Raw genomic sequence first — 27,892 nt, forward strand, 5'->3', positions numbered from 1 at the left:
TAATGCACGATGAACTGACTTCATTACACTTGTCATTAAAAAAACCTTTTGGTTGAAAGGTGGATGGTGGAGGAAGTGGAGAATTGCAGGTGTTTTCTTCTGTTAAATGATAGTTCACTCCATGGAAGTTAGATTCAAAGACTAGTCTGATAGAAAAAATTGCACACTGTAGTTACATAGAAGCTTGTATCAGTCGAAGTACTCCAAATTTAGATGTTGCATATATGCAGAATGTATTTAAAGTTAGAAGTTAACGTGTTGATAAATTACACTACAATTGATGTACCACATTGCTTAGTGATCTTTTTTAGGGCTTTCAACATTATAACTATTTTTCTTCACTTAGTCTGGTGCAAATTTCCCTAATTTCCATGAAGATTTTTAGATTTGAGGCTGAAGTTGGGGGGAGGGGGAGAGAATTTAAGAACACCCTGGTGCTGATGAATTAGAGCACTCATTAGGCTTTTACCTTTGGATGTTGAGGAGTGAAGCAGTTGAATTTTTGCAGTGCAGAAGCAGATTTGAGCCCTGGAAACCTGTACTTAGCTCTAGACAGTATGCGGTACACACTTCTCTGTACTACATGTTCAGATACCATGACACATTTAAAACAAGTCACATCTGAATCACTGAAAGAAACGTTTGATTGGTAAAATGGTTTTGTACCTGAATTTTAGGTGGGAGAGGAATAGCTCCATTAAAAATTTGTCTTTCATATTGTTTTAAGTATTTCATTCTGGCTGTATCGAGTTAAATCAGTACTAGCTTAAAACTGTAAATTGATTGTCCTTGTACATGTTGCAAAGTATTTTAAAACAATTCTATTTAGGAACAGATAGTATTACCACGCAGGAATCTAGAGAGGAGAAAAAAAATCTGTTAACTCTGAGCACTTTTCCAGGGGAGTAGTTTTTTAAAGATTTTTGAGAGCATGGAAGACAATTGTATGCTGGTATGAACAATATATTTCCACCAAATAAAAAATGGGTTGCTTTGTCATTACACCAGGACCCATTTTGTTTGTGGTTTTCTTTGTGGTTTTTTTATTTTAATTTTTTTTTCGTTTTCATAATGATAACAAGCTGAGGTTGGGAATATACTGAAAGGACACATACAAATGCTGGTAATACTGCAAATGGTGTTGAACTAACAGGTTTTGAACTTGACTGGAGAATTATGGTTCATAATGAATGTTTCAGCAAAGCAAATTAGTTGACACTCTATTTTTCTTCCTTTTCCAGGCTCAAATTTGAATCGCTGTGGATTCAGAGGCTCTTCATATTTAGGGATGCCATTCAATCCATCCAAGGTTAGTTAAGTGTGGGGGAAAAAGATTTTCAATTAGGCAGTAAATGATCGTGTGTCTTTTTTATAATATTATAACTACAGAATTGTGGAAAATCTGGGAAACAGGGTTTTTTGCACTCTTAGTATACTGAAACAATTGCAGAGATTTTAAAAAACGTGCAGTACTCTTAAAATGGTACTGCTTGTGTTTCTGGGGGCAGTGACATACAAATTGTGGCTTGTCTCAGTGCACTTCTCTGATCTATAACTGGGGAGGGGAAACTTCTCCAGGTCAACAACTGTCTGTGGACCTGGAAGTGAAGGGCAGAACAGCTCTGTATCAGGTGGTACAGCACATGCTGTTCTTCAGTGTTCCTCTTCCTTTGATGAAACATGGGGTGTTTGATTGTACCTGGTATCCATTCAAACATAGGCAAGGCTCTGCTCATCCCAGTCTGTGGTGGAAGACCATAAGAGAGGATGTTTTTAAGCCCATGGAACTGAGGTTCAAGAGAATTAAGACTGTATAGGAAAAGAAATTGCCCTTAATACAGGGGGGAAAGGAGGTGAACAGAGGCTGCTAAAGATGATACAGAAGGCCTGATAGGGTTGGAAGATGGAAATAGGGGCCAGTGTGCAGGAAGGATTGTGAAAAAGATACAGAAGTTCTGTGCTGTGTTTGAGAATGAAAAGGCAGATCTCCTCACTAAAGAGTGGATGAAACATCTGAAAGAGCCCTAAATTATGACCAAGTATTTGATTTTTCTGGAGGACAGATAACAAGAAAATTTTAGATACAAGTTTATGAATACTGGGATACGAAATTGAAAGCGAGAATGGACATCTGATATGGTTATGACTGTAGATGAGTGTAAAAATGCTTGAACTAGCTTGATTATGAAGGTAGTACAGCATCTTGTTTTGACCTCATTTTTATTTACTCTAACAGCACAGCTTTACGTTTCTGAGTAGCTTGTGGGAATGTTAATCTACACTAGAGTAATAACCGCTTAATGCCTCTTCTTGTCAGCCAAGTATTCATAGTAGTAATATTTAGAAGTTATGCTTTATAACAAAGGAAAAAATAATTATAAAGGCAATTTTGTATGTCTCTACATCAGGTGCTACAGCAGTGTGTGACAGACAAGGTAATCTCTCTCTTGGTTTGCTTTGGTATTTATCCCCTTTTACACTAGAGATGGTGTCTGCAGTGAGCTTCAATTGTAGTAGTAACATGAATTTATCATCTGTTTTAATTGGAATTCACCTCAGTAGCAATCCTACCTCCAACTGAGCTTGAAGGAAAGAAGGAAAACTTCTGCTTAAAACAAAACCTAAAACAATTTGGGGTCTCTACTGGTGACTTACTGGGATACTTTATTGAAAAATAAAGCTTAAAGGCAAAATAGCAGACCATAATTTCAGTATGGTTGTAGTTTAAAAAAAAATAAAGTTTTAATCAGAAGGAAGCTGGTTGTCTTCTTTTTGATAAGTCACCTAAAGAAGTTGAGGTTGTAAGGCTATTATTGTGGTATAACTGTTATAAAATTAATAAAGACATAATTTTTCAAACCAGGATAATAAAAATGTATCAGTCATGTTTTCCCAAAGGTCTGGGTCAATGCCATGCCATGTAGTACATTAAAAGGAGTACATACTTTTGGGAAACTTTTTCAAATCTTCCCCAGTGCATAAAGCTTGAAGAATGAGTTTTGCATATAGTTCTGAGATCTTGTAAAGCCCTTTGAAGACGAAAAGTTCAAAAGAACTGCAAAGTGTCATTGTAGCTTGCCAGCACTTTCTGGTGTTTTAATTTAATACTCAATTTCCAATAGTACATGCTTCAGGCATAAATATTCTCTTTTCAGGAAATGCGTTGCAGCCCGTCAGTGTCTCATAACCTGTTAGTCAATCTGTAGAAGGAAAAAAGTGTAGAATCATGTAACCTGTGGAAATTAATTACAAGGTTGTTATATCTGGAAAACTGTTTGCAGAGGGATGTGCTTTTTATTCAAGCATCATAATACTTTTTATTGCATCTGCATTAAAGGGGTCAGATCTGCTTTGATTTATTGGCATACAAAGGTTTTAAGTATTTCCAGAGTTGTTCCCCTAAAATGTTCTGAAATGACTCAAAGAAAGAAATACTTGGAAATCCACTGTGATAACTTTGAATTATGTTTAGTAGTCTTGTTGTTTTTCTTTTTTTTGTCATTAAAAAATGGTCAATTAAATCTGTGTCTTTCAAAATAAAAGAAACCTGTAAGCTTTTTGGATTTGTGTTGGCAGTTATTTATCTCATGCTGCTACAGGGATTTCATTTTTGGACTCTGAGAAGGTGCAATACTGGAGCTAGCCAAATATCTTTTATCACTAGAGACACTTTAAGATAATAGAAAAAAAGCAGGGGATATGTTGGATCCTCCCAACTTTACTAAATGTTACCAGGATAGCTCATTTGTTCTCTCTTTTTTTTACCATTATCCTTTTAGTGTTTGATTGTAGTGTCTATGCAGCTCTTTGGGATGGTAGCAAAAACGAAGCACAACCATATCACCTTGACCAACTCCCCATGCAGAGTCTTAACAAACCTTAACAGTCTTAACTGTAAATGAAGGCTAAGAGTGCCACTTTTATCGGTGCATTTAAACACGAATTGTTTCAAATTAGAAAACAATCATTTTCTGAAATGGCTCCAGATTCTTTGGTCTCTCATGTGTAGTGTTACTTGAGTTTAAAATAGCTTTCAAAATTAGGAGTTAACAGTCTCTTTACAGTTTCAGACAGGCCTAGGTCTTTTCAATCTATTTATAAAGTGTTACAAATCAGTTTTAGGGGCTAGATTGAAAGCCAGTGCCTAGAACTTCTTTGTAAGAGTGCGGGAGGTAACATGTTTTCACTTGGAAAAAAAAAAATCTGTTTTGTGTTCCCAATACAACACTGTATTCTCTCAAGGCTGAAACAATCCATGTTTGTAACACTGATGCCAAGTGAGAAAAAAGCTTTTTGAAAGTCTGACTCTGCCTGCGTAGCAGCATGTTTGGTAGCACTCTTCAGTGTTTGGAAAGATCTTGCCTACATTTTTGCAGCATAGGTAGCTTTTTAGCCTTCTCTGCAGTGGTCAGCAAAAACTGTTGATAGCCGTGAATTAAGTTTAAATAGTTGTTCTGGGTAATATGTTATGGAACATTATCAGGTCACTGAACCAGATGTAAACGTTTGAAAGCTTTCCCCCACCTTGCATCCTTAGTGTTAATTCTTTTAAGGAAGACTCGGGTTGTGAAGACCATGATGGTAGTGTTGTCCCTCAAGCGGGGTCCGTTACCCAGTGTGCAATAAGCCAATCTCACACACAGAGCCGAGATATTTCTTTCTTTCATGTCTGCGCAGAGATGGGTGCTAGGTGGTAACTCCACAAAGCTAGCACACCTCAGTTAACACACGGTAAGCATTTTATACATCCTGAGCAACAGTTATCAGTACTTTTTACATTTACACTTAGTCACCCTTGCTTCTATTGGTTCTTGCAATGCCTCGTCTTCACTTAAAGTCACAGTGTCCTTTCTTTTTACTGCGCATATTCAGTGGGGAAGGGGCTTTGTTGGGTAGGGGACTTTCCTGCCCGGGGGTGGGTTTTTTACTATGCTAATTAGGATAGTTCACCCGTATTTCAAGTAGTTGTTTCTTTTTCTGTTCTCTTAGTGCTTATCTTGGTACTCCCTTATTTGGCTGACTTCGCATGTTTCTTCCAAGGCCATGCCCAGTTAACTCCCTACAGAGATTGAATAATGTCTTGTTTCATTTCTCAACCTAAAAGCTAACTATTTGATTAGACTACATTAGCTTTCATAGAGCAGGGCTGTTTTACTCCATTGCCGAAAGCCAAGTTAATCTGGTCCCTGTGTGTCCTGAAAACAGTAATTATCACAAAGGATGAAGTGTATGGAGGCAACAGGACCTGGCCATATCCCCATAGTTGGGTTCTCAGAGTATGTCTGCATCAGTGTTTTAGTTCAGATCAGGAGAGCACTTTATAAGGGTACTTTAATGAGATGAGATTATTTTTACCTTAAACATTCACTTCTGTAGTCTCAAGGGTACAAAAGTAGAATTTTGCAGTTGGAATGTACTATGTTTCTAGATATTCTTGAAGAGGGCTTTTTTTTTTTGGTTGGGTTTTTTTTGTTTGTTTGTTTGTTTGTTTTTTCTTTTCTTTCAATAATTCAAAGGCCTATGCCAGAAAAAGCAGTTGGGAGGAGGGTTCATGTTTGCTTATGTAAGTTTGAAATTTAAAGTTACTTTAGAAAAAAAAAAAGTCCTTCTTCAAGTGCATATGACCATTTTTTCTATAGTTTGGTAAAGGAAAGGAATGTTGTTAGATAATTTTGAAAAATATTTTAAATATTAAAAAACCAAACCCTCCAAAAACCTAAGCCCTGCTCAAGGTTATCTAGCTCAATACAAGGGTGTACATATGTGTAATGGAGCCATTGATTAGTCTTACTTTAATCACAAAAGACTTTCTCCCATCCATACAAAATTTTGGAAGCATTAGCAACCTTTAAAACTTGTTGTAATCTTTTCCTTTCAGAAAAAACATTTCAGTTCTACTTTGTGGCATAAAATTGTCACAGGACCAGTTTCTACAAATTTAATGACTTCCCATTTAATTTTTTACCTCTTTATATGCAAAAAAAAGGAATTTTTTCCTTTTTTGTCTGGAATGTCTAGTTCTTCTAAATGATGTCCCCTCAAAGAAACCCTGTTATTCGGGCCCAGGTGTGTTAGTTGAATTAGCGTGTGAAGTATATATTGTTATGTGTAGGTAAAACATAATATGTGATGAGTTGTATCATGACAAGCTTGAAATAATTCCATGGATCCTAGAGCAGACTAGGAGATAAAGTGAATTCTAGTGCACTTAAAATTTGAACAAATTATATTTGTTTTACATTAAAAAAAAAAAAAGCATGTATGGTGAACAAAGATCTGTTAGGCCCTCAAAAACTCCCACGTGAAACTTCATCTCGGCCTTTGTGAGTATGCCTTGTAATAATTTGTTTATATGATCTCATACTTGATTCTGAATCTTCTGTGTTTAATTTAATTTTATTGAAATATTTTGTAGTTTGCTAGTAGGGTAGTAGGGTAGAGCGCAAAGTTTTATACACCTCTGGGGTTGCTGAAATCCTGTATTTGGAAAAACAGTATGCTACCCACACATGTTGAAATGTTTGCATGGAAAAGGAAGAGGAGACAAAACTTGTACATTGTCTAGATACTGTAGTGATTGATACTGCTTGTTGGGGGGGGCTGTTATTTTGTATCATGAGCATACAGTATATGTGCTTATAACACTTCTGTAATCTGTTTTTATTGCAGCGAATGATAGTGTAAAAGAAATACCTGCATTCACACAAAAAATAAAGACCCAGTTATTTTAATGTTTGTAGGCTACCAAAGCTTTGCAGACAATATGGATGTGTGTGTATATAGAAAAGTACAATTTAGAGAAAGCAGGAATTTTCAGTTACTTTGTGTTGACACGGTGTGAAAAATTGCCACTTAAAGGGGAATATTCTTTTGAGATTTACAGATGCCTTAGAAAATTTATTGAATATCCAAGCACCTTCATAGTAGTTAAGACATTTGGATAGAATTTCTGTAACCATGGTTTTAAAAACTCAAGCCTGAATTTCCTTAGCGTAATTCTCATTTGCTTAGTAAATATAATCTTCCTCTGGAAATAGAATTTTCAAAATTAAAATTGAGCTGTTTCACTATATCTACTCCGCTCTCGTGAGACCCCGCCTGGAGTACTGCATCCAGCTCTGGGGGTCCCCAGAGCATCAAGAAAAAGAAGAAATCTTGAAGGAGAAAGAGAATTCAGAAAAAATGCTCAAGAAAATGTCTTTGTCGTGAAGAAGCTCAGAAGCAAAAAGCAGAAGAAAGGAAAAGATCTTATTGCGACCTTTCAATAATTAAAGGGGGCTTATAAGAAAGATGGGGAAAGACTTTTTACCAGAGCCTGTAGTGACAGGACAAGGAGCAACAGTTTTAAATTGACAGAGGGTAGATTTAGATTGGACATTAGGAAGACATTTTTTACGATGAGGGTGGTGGGACACTGGAACAGGTTGCCCAGAGAAGTTGTGGATGCCCCATCCCTGGAAGTGTTCAAGGTCAGGTTGGAGGGGGCTTTGAGCAACCTGATCTAGTGATCATCTAGGTTGGACCTAGATGATCTTTAAAGGTCCCTTCTGACCCAAACCATTCTATGATTCTGTGTTTGGAAACTTAGTTTTCTTCATAGTTGCTGATTGACCTACTGTGACTTTTTGTAGGCAGTTGGTACTAAATATCGAAGAACCTTTCCAGATTTTTTTCATCTGCTAATGTGTGTCGTGTATTTCATTTGACAAAATTTGTGAGAAGAAGTTTTAGCTACTGAGCTGGGACACTGAGAATCCTTTTAGAGCCAGAATTGGTTCAAATTTGGATTTTCAGGAGACTCACTTTGTTTAAAAGTAAATTAATTGATTACATGAAACTGAATACTTTTCTGTGACAGAGCAAGTTTGTATCGCTCTCTCTCTCTATATATGGATTTTTAGAGTGAAAATCTACATTTCAAATGTGTTGATACATCACAAGGGTTAAGCTGCTTATAATAAAATTATGGTATGATAGGCCAAGTTGTTCCTTCAGAGATTAGAGCCTGTCATCCACCCAAGAAAAACTTGTTTCATGACTGCAATAGTTCTCCAACCCATTTGAGTATGCAGTTGTCCTACATCTATGGGGTGCCCCGTGGGGAAGTGTGTCTGGGACCGGGGAGCATGCAGGGGAAGAGAGAGTGATGGGAGCACTGGCTCAGGGACAGGAGTGGGAGCCAGCTATGACTGCTGAGATTTTTGCCCCACTTCTTGACAGAGACCCCAGGGCCAGAAATGAGGGAGAGGAGGGGCAGCTCTCAGCACTCCCCTGTTCCCCTTCTCTGTTGCGTAGCTAGAGCTTTTTCAGTGCTGTTGCAGCCACTTTCACCTTGTTTTGTGACTGCCTACCGCAATGTGATTCCCTACTGTGAGAACAGTGGGCAATAGATATTTTTATCCTAGCTTCTTATTTCAAATAACGTTTTCTGGCTTGGGAAACAAGCATGATTTGGCCTGAAAAATACTGTGTACCCATAACACAATCTCATTTAACTTGTTTTTGTACTGCTTTTTGAATGTATTTTTAATATGAATTGCAAAATAAAAATGGCAATTGACATAATCCTGGTAAAATGTGCTTTAAAAACTTGTCCGTCTTTGCTGCTCAGTACAGAAATAGCTCTTTTATCCTCTTTAAAAGAAAAAAAATTCATCTTCCAGTTGCTCCAAATTGGTCCATCCTAAGTACCATCCTAAGTATCCAAAGTCATCTTGTTACATGTGGTTTGTGTTGTCATGCATTGGTACAGTCCAGGATGTACCTATAAAATATCACAAGGAAAAATAATAATTTTAGGACAGCTGTATCAATCTCCCTCCTTTTTGTGTTTTGTACCATGTAACTAGTCAACATTTAACTCTCATTTTAGCTTCCTAGTTGGCTTTATTTGTTATGCAAATAGTTTGTTTAAACTCTGATTATTTTTTTATAATATAGATGAAAGTAGATGAGGGACTAATTTGTTTTCCTTTCAACTGACAAAGAGATTACCAATAATCCCTCACACTACTTTCTACTTGTAGATCATTAGGTTCTAAAATCTTTGCAGAAGGAACCTGTAGAGGTATGGCTATTTAACAGGGAGTTCCCCCAACTGCCAGGGAACTAATGCCCAGTAGTGTGTCAGGATAAACTTAGATATGGTTCAGCACATTTGATTCTTTTCGCTTAACTCTTGCATGAATTTGTTGGCATAGTCCTGTTCCAAAGCTTCCTACCGACGAGCTGTTTACAAGGGTAGCAGAGCTGTGCAGTAATTTACTTTCATCCAGAAAAGTTGAGTGGGATGCGTTCAGTCTAACCATAATTAGTGAAGGGAAATGAACTTTGCTTACCTCTTTAATAATAAAAAATGAATACGTGATTGAAATATAAGTTCTTATGATGTGGGTTTTTTTCTTTCTTTCTTTTTTTTTTCCCCTAAGGGTCCTGGTATGTCTCATCCCTATGATAGTGGTCACATAGCAATGACTTACACAGGTCTTTCGTGTCTGGTTATTCTTGGAGATGATTTAAGTCGAGTAAATAAAGATGCCTTACTGGCAGGATTGAGAGCTCTCCAGCTGGAGGATGGAAGGTAAAAGATATAAAATATCTTACAACTCTCTGGAAGGTTAATAGAAAACCCAAGTGTAGAATTAAACATTGTACACACTTTTATGAAAATAGTTGTATAATATTTTCTTTCTATCAGAAAATATTTTGGTTTTGGTGGGGATAAGCAATAGAACAACATGCTAGTTTACAGGACCAAAGAGCACTTTATGTCCAGAGTTGCTTTCATACTGGAGAATGATGATGTTTGCTTACAGCTGTAGAAACATACTATTGGAAAGTTAATGGTTTGGCTTGTGTCTTGGGGATAGTTGTTTTGTTTGTTTGTTGAGGTTTTCTCTATTTCTCTATGCCCTGGTGGAGCACTATTAAGATGATGTTTGCTCTGCTTTGTGGGAGGGTGAGCTTTATTTAGTTTTGAGAGATTCAATCCATTAATATACAGGATTAATTAACCTATAACTTATAATAGGAATATAATATTATTAAAATTCATTGTGAGATTCATCCTTTTTGCATGCATTTTTTTTTAAAAGATGGTATATACCCTTTGAATACATCTGGTTTTTATGTAGGCTGGAGCTGGTAGCTAATGAAAACTTCTGGTAGGTTACATGATCCTTCTGTGTACTTAGATTTTACTGAATATCATTATTTAAAGAGTACTTTAAGAAATGTATAACTATAGAAATCTTATTCCTAAAGAAATTATGTTTCACTTCATAATGAAATTGCTGTCCCCATTTACTAGCTACAAAAGCCTTTGTTTTGGTCAAATGGCTTTGTATTGCCTAGAAGTCTCCTATAATTAAAACTTTTTTTTAAAATGCAGCATAACTATTAAAATGCAGTGTTACATGTGTAGGTTTAAAAAAAAAAACCAAAAACAAACAAACACCTCCCCCGTCTAGAATGTTCTCAATGTAAGTAGTGAATATGAACTATATGATCTACAATTTCCTGTTACTTATAGCAACAGACTGACCTTAATGGGCTAAATTCTAATGTATGTATACATGGATTTGTTGGTCTACTTCCATTTGCAGCATCTTCTAGCATGTGGGGGTGCTTCTACCATTGCTGTATGCATTCCTATTATATGTTGTACCATTTTTGTTGTTAAAGTTTATTCAAGAGGAAGGAGTTAGGGATGAGTTGCTCCAAACCCGCTAGCATCTTGAAGTGGTTGCTTGTCATCATGCCCGATTACAATAATAAACTGCACACAGTTAACCTGTTCTACATGTTTGTATCATGTATGGTTTTAATGTACAGACTGATACCTCTTGTACTTGATCCTGTATTTTGTATTCCCTGCTGAAGAGTGCCAGCTAGCCACCAGAGGGAGAGGAGAGTGCTTTGCACCTCTCTGGGGTAGAATTGCTACTTGCGGAAGTCAACTTCTAGTACGACAGACATTTTCATACCTATTAAAACAACTTTTACTGCACCAAAGGGGTAGGATGCACAAAGGCCGGAACCTGACCTAACATCTTGTCCAGATGGAAACAGCAAGCGAGCTGAATGAAGGAAAGAGAAACTTTTCTGGTGTTACCCTAGTATAAGTATACTAGACTTAGTTTTTATTTCTTCACCCATATCTTTTATTAACTAAAAAAAAAATGTAATTATATTGTCTCTTTTTAAATGTCATGAATAAATGTGTGTATTTGCATTTCTACTTTACCTTGGCTTAATGTAATTTGAAGTATCTAGATAACATACAAGGCACTTGTTACCTAAGGATGGGATGAAGTTGTAAACCACAGCACTGGCACATCTTAAGTGTTCTGGGTCCCAAGAATATCCTTTGCTATATCCAAAGAGTAATGGAGTGGATCCCCATTTGAGCTGCAGAGAGCAGGAGCTGGCAACCTTGAGGTTAGGAGAGATGAAACTATCTCCCAGTAGGTGTTGGAGGCTTTTGTATGCAACAAGATGGAGTACATACCTGAATCCCAGGGTCAAAGGGGGAGTGTCACAGTGGTGCTTGAAAGACTGTCCTATGTAAAAATATTCTAACTAGCTCTTTGAACCAAATGGAGGCTTATCAGGAAACAAATCACAGCATCAGTCATCTTTTTAAGGGTCTCAGAGAGAACACCAGATTGTATCTAGATAACCTAGATATAACAACTTTAAAATCTTTTCAGAGTTTGGAAAGAATCTAACCATTAGAAACAAAAAAATGGATTGCAAGTAATTTTCACCATTTATATTAGAAATTGTAATGATAACAATTGCATTTATACATACATGGGAATCTGATCCTAAAGTTGGACAGGAAAGCCGTGTGAGCTATGAAGATTTCTAGGGAGGAAAAGAATTCTGCTAAGAATAGCAGATTCTACAGTGGTAACTCATACATCAGTGTATACTGTGATACATGAAAGAATGTAAACATTAACATATTTGGATAAAGACCAGTGTCATGACATTACTGGAAATAAGGTTATCCAAGCCCCTAAATGTTAATAGTTCTATTCATTTTGCTTAGCTTGGTTAGAATCACATCTTCTGAAAAGAAAATCTAATGTAGGTTTGGGTTACATTCATGTGAATACTATAAATAGAAGTAACTAACTTATTTTAAAAGGAAAAATAATGCAATTCCTAAAATGCTTTTCATATTTTCTAATGTAATGGGCTATAAAATGTATAATGCAAGAAACCTTTCTTTCAGTTTCTGTGCTGTGCTGGAAGGAAGTGAGAATGATATGAGGTTTGTATACTGTGCTTCCTGCATCTGCTACATGCTCGATAACTGGGCAGGCATGGATACAAAAAAAGCAGTAGACTACATTAGAAGAAGTATGGTGAGTATTCCCAAAGTGTTATTTCTCAATGCATTTTCAAATTAATAGCTTTAGTTCTTTACTATGACTAAAAATCTATCTATCCAAATAGAAATATTACAGTAATTTGTTTCTTTTCTATTCCTACTTCAATGAGTTGAAAATGAAAAGTACATTCCTTTTTGTATTTATATTTTCATTGTAATGTTTGTACTAGCAAAGTAATCGTATTGGTTGTGTATGTTTGCTGCAGGTTAAATTAAATCTGATCTTTTTTCTTTAAAATTCGATTTAAAATTGAAAGCAAGTTTTTAAAAATTGAAGCCTGAAGTTCCTATAACTTTAAAAAATGCATAAATAAAACATTGCATCACTAAAATCCTCAAATTTCAATGAGCTCTAGTCCTGTTTTTTTTAAATCATATACGGAATCAATGGAAAAACTAATTATTGAGATCAAGTCAAGCTTATTAAATGTTCCCAGTCCAGTACATCCCCTTACAGTACAGTAAGGATGTACATCATCTCTGTAATTACATCTTTATTACATCTTCTCTGTAAAAAAGATAAAGTGTTCTCAGAATACTTTTGATGCTTTGTTTGTCAGTGAAGCTCCTCCTTTTTATTTCACTTTACAAAACATTTTTTCCAGCATTTTAAAAATAATTTTTAACAGCAGTTATTTTATAAGGCAGGTAAAGTTCAATGCCAAATAGTATGCTTAGTATGTTGTTGCTTCTGCCCCCCCCCACCCCGCCAGTCTTCAGTTTTTGAAAGGCTGATGCTCTTGCTCCATACTAAAGCATTTCTTGTGCTTCAGCATTGTACATACAGTAGTACCCTACATTATGCCTTCATGTACATTAACCATCTTTTGGGTTAGAGACAGATTACATTTATGCACTTCAATTTTGTTTGGAATTATGTATCCATTTTCCCTTTTTAGAAAGGCCCCAAAATTGCAGGGCTTTTAAAATGGTTATCTACACTGCTGTTGTGGTTTAACCCGGCAGGCAGCTAAACACCACACAGCCGTTCGCTCACTCCCCCGCAGTGGAATGGGGGAGAGAATCGGAAAAAAGGTAAAACTTGTGGGCTGAGATAAAGACAGGACAGAAAAGAAAGGGAAAATAATAATAATGATAAAAGAATATACAAAACAAGTGATGCACAATGCAATTGCTCACCACCCGCTGACCGATGCCCAGCCAGTTCCCAAGCAGCGGCCGTGCCCCCCCTGGCCAACTCCCCCCAGTTTTTTTGTTCAGCATGATGTCATATGGTATGGAATATTGCTTTGGCCAGTTTGGGTCATCTGTCCTAGCTGTGTCCCCTCCCAGCTTGTTGTGCACCTCCAGCCTCCTCGCTGGCAGGGCAGTATGAGAAGCTGAAAAGTCCTTGACTTAGTGTAAGCACTGCTTAGCAAACTAAAACATCAGTGTGTTATCAACATTCTTCTCATCCTAAATCCAAAACACAGCACTATACCAGCTACTAGGAAGAAAATTAACTCTATCCCAGCCGAAACCAGGACAACTGCATGTTTCCCTTTTTGGCAAATAAATGTTTACCTAATTCCAGACTTTTAACATATATCACAACTGAAATGAACTCCATGCTCTTTGATTGAAGAAAAAAGTCATAAAAACTGCCTGCATTGAAACAACACTGATGTGTGCCAAGAGCTTTTTGAGACATAGGTTCAGAATTTAACTAGATTAAAATGGTGGAATGGTCTGATAATAATTTTTCTAATAAACTGATAAATTGTAATGTCTGTAAAAGTGATTTCACTCTAAAGTAACTGGTTTGTGGATTTTTTCTTTAGTCTTATGATAATGGCCTGGCACAAGGAGCTGGACTGGAATCTCATGGTAAGAATGTTAACATGTTCTATACCCATTTTTAAGACTGGAATTGAGAAATGCTGTAAGAAGTGCAGGGTATGTCATGCTTTTCCTTCTTTTCTGGTTTTAAGGAAGTGGGAAGAAGAGGAGCAAATCCAAAACATGCCTCAGAATATGATGTCGTCTTCTCTTAGTTCCAGCTTAATATCAGACCAGATGGGCTCTTAATATATCAACTCTGTTATTCTTACCTCATGAATGTTTTGTTGAAAGGTGTTGGCTGTAGTTCTCGTCTCTCACTGACAGAGCAACCTATTTCCGCATGTACCATTGGTATTCTGTGGATTTATCTGAAGAGATCTTGTGCAATGCACTTGATAATTTCCAGTTTCAGCAGATATCAGTAAAGCCTAGAAACATTTACTCTGCTAGATTACAGCATCCATTGGGGGCTCAAATCTTGAAGCTGCAGTTAATTTTTGTAAATAGGTGTCAAGGGATTTTAGGAGCAGTCGCCTCCTCGAGTAGCTCCAGCCCAGGACTTCCTTCTGCCCGGTCGCTGGAGCCCAGCCCGGTGTGCCCGGGGACCCAGGGTCTCCGCCCAGGCTGAGAGACAGGGCTGCTGCTTTCCTGCTTGCAGGTTCAACCAGTAGCAAAGTTGAGCACCTATCCAAGAGACACACACACAGGACACACACACACATCTTCTCTGTAAAAAAAGATGAAGAAGTGTTCTCAGTCCAGTTAATGTACATCACAGGAAGCTTTCTGGCAGACCACTATATACAGGTTAGGAACACAGTTTTCTTCAAATGTTCTTTTTCATAGATTTAAAGTCAGTCTGATTCATATGCTGTTCATTGATGACATAAGCCTGCATATTGGAATGAAGAGTATGAACAAAATTTTATACTATCACACTTGTATTGCTTTTAATGCCTGAGCTAACCTGTTTAATGTTAGCTAATATGTTACTATTCTGCCCTGTGGTATAGCCATACTCTCAGGCCTAAGTTACTATAGGATATGGTCAGTTTATATATTGTGTAGTTCTAAACAATATTCTGTGTTTAGAATGCCCTACACATGCAGTGTTGATTGTTAAGGGATGTTAGGAGCGGTCGCCTCCTCCAGCAGCTCTGGCCCAGGACTCCTGCCTGCCTGGTTGCTGAAGCCCAGCCCGGGGACCCTGGGGTCTTTGCCCAGGCTGAGGGACACAGCTGCTGGTTTCCTGTTTGCAAGTTCAACCAGTAGCAAAGCTGAGCATGTATCCCAGAGACACACACACACACAGAGGACACTGACATGGCCAGCTACACAGACTGCTACAGACAAGGTGCTGCCTTCAACAGCACCTACATACAAGACACACATAAACATAAGCGTAGACAGCCAAGTCCCCTTCCTCCTCTTTGACTGGTGTGGTGGGTTGACCTTGGCTGGCTGTCAGACCCCCACCCAACCGCTCTCTCACTCCTGCTCCTCAGCAGGACAGGGGGAGGAAAATAAGATGGAAAAGCTCATGGGTCAAGATAAGACAGGGAGATAACTTGTTGTATTGGGTTCACGTTGCAAGGTTTTGGTAGCGGGGGGGCTGCAGGGGTGGCTTCTGTGAGAAGACATCAGGAGCTGTCCCCATGTTGGACAGAGCAGTTCCAGATGGCTCCAAGACAGACCCGCCGCTGCCCAAAGTTGAGCCAATCAGCGATGTTGGTAGCGTCTCTGTGATAACATATTTAAGAAAGGGTAAAAAACCGCTGCACAACAGCTGGAAGAAAGGAGTGAGAAAATGTGAGAAAGACAACCTTGCAGACACCAAGGTCAGTGGAGAAGGAGGGGGAGGAGGTGCTCCAAGTGCCGGAGCAGAGATTCCCCTGCAGCCCATGGAGAAGACCATGGTGAAGCAAGTTATACCCCTGAAGCCCATGGAGGACACCATGCCGGAGCAGGTATATGTGCCCTGAAGGAAGCTGCATCCGGTGGAGAGCCCACGCAGGAGCAGTCTGCTGGTAGGAACTGCAGCCTGTGGGGCGGACCCCACGCTGGAGCAGGGGAAGAGCGTGAGGAGGAAGGAGTGGGAGAGACAAAGCGTTATGAACTGACTGTAACCCCCATTCCCTATTCCCCTGAGCTGCTCGGGGCGGGGGAGGAGGTAAAAGAGTTGGGAGTGAAGTCGAGCCTGGGAAGAAGGGAGGGGTGGGGGGAAGGTGTTTTTAGATTTGTTCTTATTTCTCACTATCCTACTCTGTTTAACTGGCAATAAATTAAATTCATTTCCCCAAGTCGAGTCTGTTTTGCCCATGATGGTAATTGGTGAGTGATCTCCCTGTCCTTATCTCGACCCACAAGCCTTTTCATCTTATTTTCTCCCCTTGTCCTGTTGAGGAGGGGGGTATGATAGAGCGGCTTGGTGGACACCTGGCAGCCAGCCAAGGTCAACCCACCCCACTTACCAGTTACTGTCATGGGCAAAACAGACTTGACTTAGGGAAGATTCATTTAATTTCTTGCCAATTGTTGTGGTTTAACCCCAGTAGGCAGCTAAGCCCCACACAGCCACTCGCTCGCTCCCCCACCCAGTGGGATGGGGAAGAGAATCAGAAGAGTAAAAGTGAGAAAACTCGTGGGTTGAGATAAAGACAGTTTAATAGGTAAAGCAAAAGCCACGCAGGCAAAGCAAAACAAGGAATTCATTCACTACTTCCCATCGGCAGGCAGGTGTTCAGCCATCTCCAGGAAAGCAGGGCTCCATCACGTGTAACGGTTCCTTGAGAAGACAGGCGCCATCACTCCAAACGTCCCCCCCTTCCTTCTTCTTCCCCCAGCTTTTATTGCTGAGCATGACGTCATATGGTATGGAATATCCCTTGGGTCAGTTGGGGTCAGCTGTCCCAGCTGTGTCCCCTCCCAACTTCTTGTGCACCTCCAGCCTCCTTGCTCGAGGGGGCAGTGTGAGAAACAGAAAAGGCCTTGACTCTGTGTAAGCACTGTTCAGCAATAGCTAAAACATCAGTGTGTTATCAACACTGGTTTGGTCACAAATCCAAAACACAGCACCATACAAGCTGCTATGAAGAAAATTAACTCCATACCAGCCAAAACCAGTACACCAATTAAAATAGATCTGGGTGGTGAGAAACAAAGACAAAAACTAAAACAGCTTTCCCTCACCCCCCCTCCCTTCTTCCCAGGCACAACTTCCCTCCTTCATTCCAGACTCCTCTTCCCTGCCCCCCCCCCATCCTGCCACAGCGGCTCAGGGGGGATGGGGAGTGGGGGGTTACGGACAGTTCATACCAATTCGTCTCTGCTGCTCCTTCCTCCTCACACCTTTTCCCTGATCCAGCATTGGTCCTTCTCATGGGCTGCAGTCCTTGAGGATAAGACTGCTCCAGTGTGGGTCCTCCACGGGCTGCAGTTCCTGCCAGGAGCATGCTCCAGCATGGGGTCTCCACAGGCTGCAGCTTCCTTCAGAGCATATCCACATCTGCTCTGGCATGGTCCTTTCCACGGGCTGCAGGGGGACAACCTGCTTCACCATGGTCTTCACCACGGGCTGCAGGGGAATCTCTGCTCTAGCACCTGGAGCACCTCCTCCCCCTCCTTCTTCACTGACCTTAGTGTCTGCAGGGTTGTTTCTCATGCCTTTTTTTTCTTCCTCCTCTCTCACAACTGCTGTGCAGTTTTTTTTACCCTTTCTTAAATATGTTATCACAGAGGTGCCACCAGCTTCACTGATTGGCTCAGCTTTGGCCAATGGTGGGTCCATTACAGAGCTGGCTGGAACCGATTCTGTCCAGCACAGGGGCAGCCCCTGGTCTCTTCTCACAGAGGCCACCCCTGCAGCCCCCCTGCTACCAAGACCTTGCCACATACAACTAATATACCTGGTAGAGATAGTTCACTAGTGAAGGCACACACACGACATTCTTTAAATTCACAAGCACATGCACATTTGCGGATTCCCCAAGTACCAGCACGGCCCCTCTGTCCGCATGTGTCACCCGACACTACGGGGACAGGCAGGTTCTTTTAAGGATCCTTGGCAGAATGAGAATTGGCCACAGGGTTGTAGTTATATTTAGAGCTTTATTATTATATAATTAATTTAGTAATCGGCATAGCTTATCATTACACTGAATTTCTAGCAATTAGCATAGCTTTCCTATTACCTAAAATTTCAGTTACCTAGACTTTTCAGTCACCTGGACCCTCTGCAGATCGGGTCAAATTCTTAATAATCAGCACGCAATACAATAATCATAATCTAGACTCTGACTTTAAAAAAGTACATGAGTCATTCACTCAGTCCTTAGAGGAAGAAGACCGATGAAGGCGGTGTCACAGTACTCTAGCCAACAGTGAGGGTACTCCCCTTTCCCCCTCCGTCATGGTGCAGGCATCCCCTGTATCACACCAGGAAGCACGAAGGCCTTAGCAGACTGGCTGCTGTTGGATCTCCTTCAAAAGCCTTTTGGATAAGCTGATGTATTTATACCTCTCAGTCTGGGAGTTTAGTCTTTACCATTTCCATAAGTTAGTGGATTCTGAAGAGGCTGCCAGACAATCAATATGCAAGAATTTTGTCTGCAGGAGACAGCAAGCTGCAGGTAGCAATGGCTGCATAATGATCTTTATCTCTTCCTGTCCATTGTGTCCTGCCTACCTGTTGCTCTCCCTTTGACCTAATGGTGCTTCTCCCAGCATACATCAGGCCTTAGCATGAGCTGTGTGTTAGCCAAAATCTGAGCAAGAGTTGAGTGAACAGTCACAGGAGGCATCCCTGACCACTGGGGGATCATGGGTTTTGCCATCCAGAATATCTCATGTGCTGTTACGCTTCCCTGTTCTATAATGGGTGTCACCATAACCTGGCAACAATGCTGTACCAGGTGTCAGGAGCAGGGGGTACTGGTCACACCCTGGTAGCACTGCCCAAACCCCAGGCCCTCTTACTTGCTTCATGGGTCCCCTACTCGCCAGCTCGATGCTTGCTAGCAAACATGCATGCACTCACACACTTGTCCCACAGGCACTCCACATTCACAAGTTCCCCTTGAATCCCAGCACAGTTCCTCTGCCTGATACCCCTGCCCAGACCCAGGGCTTCCTACTTGCCTGCTAGTCCAGCTTGAAGTTTGCTAGTGAATACACACGCACACCCCATGCACCACCAGATTTGGGGAAATACAGACACTCAGCCCCCCCCCAGCAGCCAGCACCAGGCACATGGACTGTGACCTGCAGTCCTGCTCCAGCCACTGGCGCTGAGCCCCTCACTCGCCTCACTAAGTCTGGTCCCTCCCAGTAGCTGCTTTTTTGGGATACACCTCATTCCCGCCCCAGTGGCTGGTGGCCAAGACCCCCACCTGCTCCAGTAGCTGGCACCATAGCCCAGTGGCACCTACAGCCCTGGTCTGACTCGTCCGGTAGCTGGCACCAAATCCACTCACACAGGTCTCCCCAGTAGCTGACACTTAGTCCTTGCAGCACACATGCACATGGGATACAGAGAGAGTTTATGCAGAGAGATAGTTAAGAAAGGTTTTAATAAGAAGATAGGACAGACTGCAGTGATCAGGCACAGGGCTCAGTCAGACAAGTGTATTGTCTGGTGCCGTTTTAGATGTGACCAGTCCTTTTTATACCCTTTTCTGGCTATTCCCGTTTTGTTCCTCCCTGCTCCCCCTTCCCCTGCACATTCCCTCATCTGTTTGCACAGTTCCACTGACCTCTCCTCCAACATCCTGGACCCTCAGGTTTGCATCCTTATCAGTTGCAAAGTCCAAGTTTGCCTGTGTTTTCTTGATAGCCCATCAATTAGTGTGACTGACCAGGTTTGTTTCCTGTCTTTGTCTCCATTATGTTTGCCTGTCAGGTTTGTGTCTCTATGTTTTGTTTATGGCTTCCCCCTTTTCCTCATTTGACAAGGTCCTTGATCAGATAATCCTAATGAAATAAATATTCCCACACTCCATATATCCTTACCAATTAGCGCGACTGACCTGGTTTGGTTCTCGTCACTGCCTCCCTTATTGTTTGTTGGTCAGGTTTGTGTCTCTGTATATTTTCTTGTTTATGGCTTCCCCCTTTTTCATAATATCCCCTTTTGCATTGAAAAGGCCTTGACCAGATACCCTTAAAGGAACAGACTCTCTTTCCTTCCACATGCTGTTACAATACCGGCACTCACACTCAACCTGATGCTGTTCCTCATCTCCAGTTGATCGAGATAGTCAGTCCATCCAGCAGCTGGACCCTAGACCCCTGGCAAAATTGAAAAATTTAAATTATACCCCTACATGTTTTAAAAAGTAGTTAAATAAGTTGCTGTAGAATGCTGGCGATAACAAATATCATTACTTCAGTATCCTTCCTGCATTTCAACATCAGAATGAAAAATAATCCTAGATTTCATGGGGTTTTCTAGTGCGTTAATAGTGTAACAGTGGATCTTGGTCCCCATGTCTTGTATGAACAGCTTACTTCCAGGCTGTAATTATATAATTACAGGTAATAGACTCAGAATGAGCTTTGATGGGTTTTTAAAAGTGATGGCAATGATACACAGAGAGAGAATATGAGTTTCTCTTATAATTTCAAATTTTACCTTGCAGTTTCCTTGACAATAAAAAAAATCCTTAGAAGCATAATTTGTGTGTTTGTTACAACCATGGGAATCCTCCAGTTTTTTCATAGCATTAACCATGTCTTTTGGGTTTTGTGGTTTTTTGTTGTTTTTTTTTTTTTTGCTTACTGCTTGTCAGACACTTACCCTTCAGTTTATTTTTCTTCTCTGGGGAGTTGTGTCTGTGACTGCCTTTGGCATCTCCACTTCAGTCTGATAGTCTGATTGCTGGTTTCCCATTAGCTTTCTTGTGCAAGTAACATATCAAGAAATGTCTTCTGTTGCATTACCATTTACTCATTCCTGTTGTACTCTTTTTAGAAATCCATTGGTTTAATTGATATTACCCTAGTTAAAATTCTGATCGAGATCATACAGGCTTCAGTGAAAATCTGAGTATCTTAAAACATTGCATAAACAACTGTTTCCTCATAGGTGGCTCTACATTTTGCGGTATTGCATCACTGTGTTTGATGGGTAAACTGGAGGAAGTTTTTTCAGAAAAAGAACTGAACAGGATAAGAAGGTGGTGTATAATGAGACAACAGAATGGCTACCATGGACGACCCAACAAACCTGTAGACACCTGCTATTCCTTTTGGGTGGGAGCAACTTTGAAGGTAGTGTACAGAAAACCTACAGGATATTTATTGACTTGTTTTGATTTCTTTAACCATCTTGTTTTACTTGGAAGAATTACATATTTGGTGCAAGTACAAGAATATGCAAAGATCACTATAAAGGTTTTTCATCTTGAAAAAATGCAGGATAAGGAGATTTAACAGATTAGTGCTATATTGCACTACTTATCTATGTAAATAGACATATTTTAATATTTAAAAATATACTCAAGTTTAGTATATTGCTGTAACATTCTAACTTCTTTTCAGCTCTTGAACATATTCCAATATACAAATTTTGAGAGAAACCGAAATTACATCCTGTCAACTCAAGATCGTCTTGTTGGTGGATTTGCCAAGTGGCCAGATAGCCATCCAGGTAAATTTACTTCTCAAAATTATGGTGTCTTTTAAGCTACAAATATATTCCAGCAGTCAAACATCTGAGAGGTGTAAGAGAGTTTTTTTCCCCCCAGTCTCCTTCAAATAATGGAAAAAAATAAACCTTAAAATAGGAGATTTTCATGATTTAGAGGGAAAGGGATATAGTTTTCCCTTGTTGAGCATCAGAGCAAGTGAGTTGCTGTTGTTTAGACTATCACTAAAACAGTATCACTGTCTGTTTAGAGCTGCACAAGTTTTTCCATATGTGTTTAACCAATCTGATTAAAAATCATACTGTGCAGTGGATATCTTTGTAAAGGGTCTGAGTGAAATATTTCAGAATGTTTATTTCCTTAAGAAATGAATCCTTTGAGCTTATTCAGAAATCTTTGATGTATTTAAAAATACTCAACTCAAAGTTTAGATAGTTACATATTATGATTTACAGATTGTAATTACACATAGAAATTATACATAGTATATCTGAAATAGTTATTGGTTGCATTTTGGAAGTGGAAACTGATAATTTGAAAAGATGATAGAATTCAAAGGAGATACTGTAAAGATATGAAAACAAACTTTGTGCCAGTAGTAATGTTCAGTGACATTTTGTACAGAGAAGATAAACAGTCCATAAACTCACCAAACAAGATAAAAACATAGTTATAATAAAGGAGGAGACTGTTCGGAATCTGCACAGAGATGGTGACTGTTCAGAATCTGCACAGAGATATTTCAGCATGGCATCATTTCATTTTGAAGAACAGTTGACAATTTGTCAGAGTGGACCCACACTGATAATATAGTGCTCATGACATGCTTCCCCCCCTGAAAACCAGTTTAGGATTCCTGATGACTAGCTATATTTGGTGTACATTATGTAGACCAATCAGTATCACTTAGAGGAAATATTTCTATTTCTCTTGATGAACTGTTTACTTAGGAGGTTAGGAAGAAAAACAGTATGTTTAAAACCCCAATCTTGTAAAAAGTTCCTCAACCTGTCTTTTAAGATAGTTTGAGATAAGATTTGAGGAAGGCAAGACTACTAATAAAGCTGTTTGCTTTGATTTGTATGGTGTTCCTGCCCGTACACTACTGTTTCCTATAAAGCAAGCTTTTCCTGTCTCTTAAACTTTCTTTTGAGAGTAAGCTACTTTTTAACTTGAATGCTCTAGCTGGCCACAGAAAAGGAACAAGAAGATTGAACTAGAGTACTAAGGATTAACTAGATTGTTGCTTTATGAATGTACAGAAGTTTTGCTGGTATGCCAGATTTTTTCTAGCTCCGACAATTTATAGAATATGTCTTACAAGATTGCATATCTTCTGGGAAAAACTTATTTGGTGTTTCCTTTGGTACTGTTGAATTTTAATGGTGCAGGATTTTTACAGAAAAAACAAATCAGTTTATACTTTTGTGATAGGTGGGTTTATTGCAGCATTCTTTCCTCAGGCAGATGGTGACATAAGTCTGTGTTCATGTTTTGAAGAAAAATAGTAAAAAAGTTAACGCAGTTCTAATCTGAAGAATGACTGTAAATGCAGCGTCATTTTATTTTTTTTTATGGATCTGTAGTTTCAATGCCATATATATACAGCTGAGCTTCCTACAAGATCAGTCTACTATCTGAAAGCCAAGCTGTCTTTTTGAACACAATAAAGATTTCCCACTTTATTAACGTGAAGTGTCTGTGCAGCTCCATTGTTTTCAGAAGCCTACTGATGGTTAAATGTACACAGTCCTCTTGATTTCCGTGTAAATGCAAAACGTGAAGATAACGAGACTAGAATGGGTCATCTCACAAATGAGTTAATAGTTCTGCTGAGGTCGAATAAGGACAGAAATGATTCGTTCTCCTTGAAGCATTTAGCTTTTGTAAAGCTGAGAATAGTGGCCTCAGTTTGGTTTTGTTGCAAAACTCAGATGTGACAGAATAGACCAGGGAAAGGTTGCAAAATAAGCATATGCATTTTTTTCATAGGTGCTTTCTAAAATAGATTCAGAATTTGAACTTGTGTAGCTCCTACTTTATGCAAAAAGCTCTGTTTAAATATTACATGGACTACCAAAATTGCAAGTAACTTTTCACAACTGATGATTCAGGAAAATATTATTTTGTAGTCCTGATGTTCCCATGCTAACAGATGTTAATACGTTGTTGGTTTTAGAGGTAGCAGTGTTTCTTGATTTAAAATAGTAAGTGTTTGGACCAGTGTGCTTGTTGAGCAGTGATCTTAGAAAACTATTTCTTGCCTTTGAAAATCAATCTGAAAAGTCAAAAGTCTTTTTAATCCTCTGAAATCATGAGCATACCAAAGTGAATCGCGAAAAGACTATTGTTTAGTTTTTAGTAGTCTCTACAGGTAAGCATCTACATAGGGTTGTCAAATGCAAGAAAGGCTATCAGAAGTTTCCTGAAAAAAAGCAGTTAGATCTGCTATCTTATGTTAATGCTACTTATTACAAATATTAAAACCCCAAACATTAGGGTTCTACAGAGCTGGGGATTTTGTTAGAACACATACCTCGAGTCATTAATTTTTTTCTAGATTTGAGCACAAATCATGATAAGATTTAAATAAATTTAAATAAATTTCTCTTAAACTACTAGATGTACTGCTGATGCATCTCACTTGATATCTTTAAATGATATACAATACAAAAGAATTGGAAACGTGTGAATTACAGGTGACGCAAAAGAAAGATTAAAAGATCTAACATGATAAAAAGAGAGGGAGAGGATGAAAATGAGTGTGCACATTTACTAAAGGTAAAACACTGAAGTGAGATTTGCACTAGTAGAAGTATAAATCCACCTTGTATTTTTGTTTGTTTTTAAGACAGCTGCTCAGTAGTTGTGAGATTGTGTACTGCCATGTATTTGTGAGTTGCCCATGAAACAAAACATTTGGACCTATGTTTTTCAGCCTTGAAAAGCCTTGCATTTTTTATAGCTTTAAAGAGAGGAGTACACAGGCTGCATAGGTGTGTTATGGCTACAATGGAGTTGTGTATTAAGTTGATATGGATTTGCACAAGTGTAGAACTTCATGGTTAAACTCACCAAATATCCCTATATAGGTAATTAGGTTTGTATATGGATTTTAGTGAGTATCAATGCAGCTTTCCACAGGAGTTAATATACTATATTTCCTGAAGTTGAGCTTTCCTTGCCTGACATACTTTCTGCAAGGTCAATAGGGACTATATCTACCAAATGTACTTTTGTCTGCATGTTAATGATGATAAGCAGAAGCCATCTTTCAGAGAAGGTATCTGGCTAGCGAGACTCTAGCCATGTAACTTCTTGTAATATCATTTTAGTCAGACATGAAATTAGTGATACCTCCAAAAGATTACCAAGTGTTGAGAATTTGGAAGGGACACATTAAGGTCACATCCTCTTTCCATCTTTAGGCTGTGATTTCTTGGGTGGATAATCCAACCTAATGGATTATTGTTGCCCAGAGGGGGCAGGCTTACTCCTCTTCCTCCCAGCTTCCTTAAGTACAGCTGCATGTCCTTTCCCCTTTTTGCACTAGATTTGGTGTATATTGAACATTTCTGCAAACCAGTTTAATTCACTAAAATGTCAGAAAGCTTTCCAATTTTTCCTGCTCAGGTTAGTTTTCTTCCATGTTTTCTGAATTACTTAAGTCATGGAGGGTGTTGAGCAAGCTCTAGTGCTGGTATAAGATAGGCAGCAGGAGAGCTGTGGGATGGGGAAATAAGAGCATCTCATCTCTGCTGATCAAGCTACTTCATGAGTTCATATCCTTAGGGTATTTTCTCTGGAAGGGGGGAGATTAGGGAAAGTAATGATTTTTTTCATACTTCTGAATCTTGCTGTTTGGCTACTGGTGCTAATTTTGGTGTTTCAATAGTCAGCTGTCTACTAAGTAGCCAGCTATCCACCTGACCTTTCATTTGCAAAAAAAAATTCCTTCACGTTGCAGGGGCGGGGGAAGATTTACTCTGTTGAAGGAAATGTATTTACAGCTCCTCAAATGATTTTGCTGTTTGGCCTGAGAATTCAGAAGAAATTAAGTAGTGGGCAAGAATTGTTATAAAATAAAACAGACTCTAGTCTTAGAGATTGCACACCATCATTTCATGCTGGAGGGTTTGGGCAGAAATTATTTTCTTGTTTCAAATCCTAAGTTTAAAATGTAGCATCTGTTTGTTTTCCTTGGTTGTAATTATTCAGGGGTTTTGGAATCCAGGAACAGTTGGCTGTTACAGCCTGACAGAAACATAATTTTCTTTTTCATTTTCCGTCCTGCTTTCAGATGCTTTACATGCCTACTTTGGGATTTGTGGCTTGTCGTTAATTGGAGAAACTGGTATTTGCAAAGTTCATCCTGCCCTGAATATAAGCACAAGAACCTCAGAGCACCTTCACCACCTCCATCAGATCTGGAAATCAAAGACTCTAAACAGTGTTCAGATGACACACACATCTCTACATGAATGATTTAGACTTGATTTTAGTTCTGATAGCATAATTGTAGCCCAAGGTTAAAAGCCATGTATAACCAGCGTGCTCTTTAAGTGCTGAAGTCATACAATCAGATCTGTGTTGCTGGCATCATTTTGATAGGTAATTGCCTCCAGACAGTTATTCTGCACTGGGGAAAAAGGAAATATTTTGGATATATAGAAGTTTGTCACCACAGATGGTAAATAGGTCTTCAAATGGCTTTACTTCTAAGAAATACCTTGAGGCAATTGAATTTAGTTTTTATTTTTCATTTTTAAAATTCATGCATACTGTGTCAAAATATATAATGGGAAAGTATTTTCAAAATCTGTTTACATATCATACGGTATAGCACAGAACCTTGAAGTTCTTTATGACCTTAATGTTTGACATATTTTTGGGTAAGGAATCTCCCATATTAAGTCTCAGTTAACAGTTACCTTTTATCATCTACTTTCAGATTCCATAAACTTTGTTTGTTTTTTTTTTAAAGTAGATACAAATAAAATTATTTTATTCAATATACTGGACTTTTAAAGTTGTGTGGCCTTACTAAATGGATTTCATAATTCTACTGAGTAGCTTCTACACAGATGCAGTGAATCGTTAGCCAGACACAGTGTTTTAGACTGAAATATTCTCTTCATGGGATATTAATGAGGGTGCAGTGTATTGATGTATAGCATTAAGAGATATTCAGCAAAGAATAGCTGTGTGTGAGAGAAGCATTAGAACCTGTTTCTGAAGTCAAGCCTTTGCAATACATTAAAATTATACAACTGTACTTTGATTTTTTCGGATTTTTTCTCTTTTAGTGTGAAATAATTCTGAGTTTCTTAATGCTTCTGTGTAAAGAATGAAACATTGGGCTTTAAGATAAGTTGGTAGCGGTTTACTCAGAGAGAGATGATGACCATTCTCAGCTTATTTAGTAGTAGTGCCTTACTTTGTGTGCTTGAAATGCTGCTGTGGTGGGTTGACCTTGGCTGACCACCAGGTACCCACCAAGCCACTCTCTCACTCCCCCTCCTCAGCGGGACGGGGGAGAAAAGATGAAAAACTTGTGGGTTGAGATAAAGGCAGTTTAATGAAAAAGAAGCAAAGGCCGCACACAGAAGCAAAGCAAGAAAAAGGAGATTTATTCTCTACTTCCCATCAGCAGGCAATGTCCAGCCACTTCCCGGGAAGTAGGGCCTCAGTATGTGTAGCAGCTGCTTCGGAAGACAAATGCCTTAACCACAAATGCCTCCCTCCTCCTTTCTCTTAGCTTTTATTGCTGATCATGACATCATATGGTATGGAATATCCCTTTGGTCAGTTGGGATCAGCTGTCCCAGCTATGTCCCCTCCCAACCTCTTGCCCACCCCCAGCCTACTTGCCTTTGGGGGCGGGGTGTGGGGGTGGTGTTGGAGAGACAGCCTTGATGCTGTGGAGCACTGCTCAGCAATAACCAAAACATTGGTGTGTTATCAATACCTTTCTAGCTACAGTACAAAGCACAGCACTATGAGGGCTGCTATGGGGAAAGTTAACTCCATCCCAGCCAGTCCCAATACAATCTCCACCCCTTATTCC

The 27,892-nt window shown here is 39.3% G+C and overlaps 1 pseudogene; it reads left to right on the forward strand.

Moving 5' to 3' along the window:
- The first annotated feature begins 1,281 nt into the window (after positions 1-1,281).
- LOC142074902 (geranylgeranyl transferase type-1 subunit beta-like) lies at positions 1,282-26,651 on the forward strand (annotated as a pseudogene).
- Positions 26,652-27,892: the final 1,241 nt, after the last annotated feature.

This window comes from Calonectris borealis, chromosome W (assembly GCF_964195595.1).
Source record: "Calonectris borealis chromosome W, bCalBor7.hap1.2, whole genome shotgun sequence".
Taxonomy (NCBI): Eukaryota; Metazoa; Chordata; class Aves; order Procellariiformes; family Procellariidae; genus Calonectris; species Calonectris borealis.